The sequence below is a fragment of the Euprymna scolopes genome, chromosome 46 (assembly GCF_053919585.1).
Source record: "Euprymna scolopes isolate OS-2025 chromosome 46, ASM5391958v1, whole genome shotgun sequence".
In the NCBI taxonomy this organism is placed as follows: Eukaryota; Metazoa; Mollusca; class Cephalopoda; order Sepiida; family Sepiolidae; genus Euprymna; species Euprymna scolopes.
In genome coordinates, this window is record NC_136527.1 from 139949672 (window position 1) to 139954125 (window position 4454).

A 4454-nucleotide genomic window follows, 5' to 3' on the forward strand; every position below is an offset into this window, starting at 1 on the left:
CGTCTTTTCTGTGAGAGAGAGGTTGCAGGGAAGAGAAAAGGGCATCCCCCACTAAGTCACGAAGTCTATTTTGTACTCTGTCAAGGCAGGATAGGCTGTTTTTAGCAGCTCCTGCCCAGATATGGCAGCAGTATTCCATCCTTAGATGTACTTGGCTTTTATATAGATAGAGAATTGCATCAGTAGTGAGATATCTTGTAGAGCGGTAGAAGGATCCCACCATCTTTCCAGCGACCTTGGCAACAGACTTGATGTACGTGTTCCATTTCAGATCAGGAGTGAAGGTCAAACCCAGAAGCTTGTCAAAACATGGGTCTTCTCCTAGACGAGAGCCATCCATTTCAATTGATACCAGATTGGATCAGAGCGTTGATGATGTAAAGATAGGAGTTTGGTTTTAGATGCATTAAAGGTAACCAGCCACGTCTTCCTCCACTGAACCACTCGTTCGAGATCAGAGGAGAGAGAATCAGAGAGAGCTTTGTCATTTACCGCCTTTGATGTGTTGCTGTAGATGGTCGTGTCATCAGCATAGATGTCAACGAATGATTTAAGTATGTGTTTAGGGAGATCATTGATGTAGATCAGGAAGAGAGTTGGGCCCAGGATGGACCCTTAAGGGACTCCAGCATTAATACTGCAGGCCTCTGATTTTTGTCCATCAACCACTACTCTTATGAGCCTATCAGAGAGAAATGATTTAATGATAGAGAGAATATTTCCAGTCATACTGTAAGCTGGAGATCTTGTGAAGTAGGTCTTTATGCCATACCTTGTCGAAGGCCTTTGATATGTCAAGAGCAATTGCCATTGTCTTAGAATTATGTACATCCGTTCTTCCCTCATGCATGTTATAGATCGATGTATCATCAGCAAATATACCCATCTCGGACACAATATTTTCAGGGAAATTGTTTACGAATATCAGGAATAATGCCCGACGGGAATCAGAGCGTTGATGATGTAAAGATAGGAGCTTGGTTTTAGATGCATTAAAATTAACCAGCCACCTCCTCCCCCACTGTACCATGCGCTCAAGACCAGAGGAAAGAGAATCCATCCATGACAAATGACACCCTACCTGAGAATTCTTTCTTCAAACTCCTTGACCAAACATTTGCAAGTGAACATTGCACCGCACTAGAATAACAACCTTTGTAAAAAGGAGACATAACCGTTCCATACTTTCACCTAACGATTTAATAATAATAACAAAAAGAAAAAGAAAAGACACTTTTCTAACTGTTACGGACTTTCACCTAACAATTTAATGGAGAAAAGACACTTTTCCAACTGTTACGGACTTTCACCTAACAGTTGATTGAAAAAGATAAGATATCCCAGAATCTGTTAATTTGGAAGCCTTGTCCAAAACATAATTATTTTCATGTATTATTTCCTTTTGTTTAATTATGTTTTCTCCTTTTAACTATTTGTGTTGTTTTTGTTTCAGATTTTTTACCTAATTAATAAAGCGTTTTCAACGTAATAGTTGTTTTCGTTATGTTGATTTGAGTTTATCTGTCTGATCAACGCACGCTTTCTAAAAGTTGACTGCTAGACGGTATTGTAGGTACCTGAAAGCAAGATTCTGAGGAATAACTGCCGCGAGTTCCAGAACAGCCAGAAGACTACTCACACCTGAGAGTATCCCATACATCTACAAGGCAACTGACATCCATGATAAATAAGAAGCAGCCTAACATAAATGCAGGAGTGCCTCAAGGTTAGATTCTTAGACCACTATTATTCCTGATATTCGTAAACGACTTCCCTGATAATATTGTGTCCGAGATGGGTATATAAGGATCCAACTCTGAGGCATTCCTGCCCTAATGTTTTGCTACTTAGTGTTATTTGTCATGGATATCAGTGGCTGGAGAATGGTGGCCTTGTACAGGATACTCTCAGGCACGAGTAGACTTCTAGCCCAATAGAGGGAACCCACTTTCTTTGCAGCAGTTTTTGGAATATCCTTAATGCATTTGTTCCAGTTCATATTGGCTGGAAATGTTAAGCCGAAGAGTTTGAAGGTAGAATTCTCAGGTAGGGTGCTCTTTGTCATGGATATAGGCTGTTGGAGAGACGTCATGTAATTGTTAAAGGAGAGCAGCTTAGTTTTACTTGCATTAAATGTTACCATCCATTTGCGGACCCATTCCACTAGAGTCTGGAGGTCATTTTCTAACGATTCTGCCATTGTCTTAGATTTATGCACATCTGTTCTTCCCTCATGCATATTATAGAGCGTTTACGAATATCAGGAATAATAGTGGTCTAAGAATCTACTGATGCAATTCTCTATCTATATAAAAACCAAGTACGTCCAAGGATGGAGTACTACTGCCACATCTGGGCTGGAGCTGCTAAAAACAGCCTTGACAGAGTACAAAATAGACTTTGTGGCTTAGTGGGGGATGCCCTTTTCTCTTCTCTGCAACCTCTCTCCCACAGAAAAGACGTTGCGAGCTTGTCTTTGTTTTATCATTATTTTCATGGCAAATGCTCGTCCGAGCTCCAATCTCTGGTCCTCCCCTCGCCAATCTTTCACGATAAACACCCATCTAGCTGAAACCACTGTCAGTAATTGTCCCCACTCTTTATCTGTGCCAAAACCAAAACGTAGATTCCATAAACAAAGCTTCTTTCTTAGAAGTGCACGATTGTGGAACTCTCTTCCGTTTGCCTGTTTCCCACCTGACTACAACCTGGATGTCTTCAAGTCCAACATAAACAAATACCTGATAAACCGCCCCCTTAAGTAAGACACTTTATCAAATCTCCAATACTAACGATTACTACGATACTACCCCATTGATTACTGTACATGCAATAACCCTTATCCCCGAGTGGCTTCCAGGCCTTGCTAAGTGGTGACCTCCATGTAAAAAAAAAATGCCGGGTCTTGGAGAGGAGTCTTAAATTGTTAAAGGAGAGCAGCTGAGTCTTGGTCTTACTAATTTTTAAGTCCTATTTAAAAAAAATTACCAAATTAAATCTACCATAATGAATTTTAATTTATTTATAAACAAGTCAACCATTTTAATCTTTTGTTAATTATAAAAAAAAAAAAAAAAAAAAAGAATTATTTTGTGACCCTTCAACAATTTGAAAGATATTTGGAAGCATTTTGAACAGCATAGTTAAAAAGAAAAGAAAACGAAAAATAGAAAACGAAAAAGAAAAGGAGAAGAAGAAAAAAGGAAAGGGGAAAAAGAACAAGGAAAAAAAGATAGGAAAAAAGAAAAGGAAAAAAAATGGAGAGGAAAGCAAAACTGAAAGTACTATAACGCTCGTACAATACTAGGTAAGTAGAGAAAATTACTTACTTCAATAATTGGTAATCTTCTGAATCATAATTTGTCTTGAAAAAAAAAATGTTTATTTCAATTAATATAATATAAACAAAGATTCTGGTTAAGAAATGCTAACAAAACTATAGCAAAAATGAAATATGCAATTGAAATTAACAATTTTTAATTAGTGGCAAAAGTCCATATACAGCAAAACAATCACTTCACAAATCTGTAAACCTGTTGTTAAAAATCTATTCTCAATAAGCATCTTATTCTACATTTAAACATGTAATAACCACAAAAACCTAAGAAGGCATATCTACCACATCCTCTAACGTCTTCTGACAATTCTGTGGTTTTAATCCATCTATCTATCTATCTATCTATCTATCTATCTATCTATTTATATATATATCTATAAAAGTGAACGTATCTGTGTGTCTGTGTGTGTGTCTGTCTGTGTGTCTGTCTACATTTTCCTTCGCAATAACTCTGTCAAATTTTAGTCTACAAACTCGAAATTTGATATAAAGGGTACTGACATTTTGGGAAATCTTTGTGATTGGTTTTCGGTCAGAAATTTGGCTGTTAAAGGGTTAAAGTTCAACAACTTGACCTTTGAGAACTCTACCAAACCCCTCTGAAAATTTGGGTCTAAACAACGTGTTTTTTTTTTGTTTTTTTTTTAAAGGTTTTAAACTTCGGACTTTACAGGTAAATTTCTAAAAAAACACTACTTTTTTGTTTTAAATTTGAATATATTATTTATTGAGCTTTTCTCTTCAATTTGTGATATATAACACTTTGGTGAGTAAATTAATTATTTACTTTTTAATAGACATTTCAAAATGGGAGGCGTGAATTATTCGACCCCCTGTCTTTCCAAGCTTATAACTACTCAAGCCCTAATTTTGTTTTCAATTAAAGGAGCAAGGACCAAGGTTTCATTAAAAAAACAAAACAAAAGAAAAAACAAACAACGTGGTTTAAAAAAAAGGTTTTAAACTTCGAATTTTACAGGTAAATTTCTAAAAAACACTACTTTTTTTGTTTTAAATTTGAATATATTATTTATTGACCTTTTCTCTTCAATTTGGGATATATAAAACTTTGGTGAATAAATTAATTATTTACTTTTTAATAGACATTTGTAAAGGG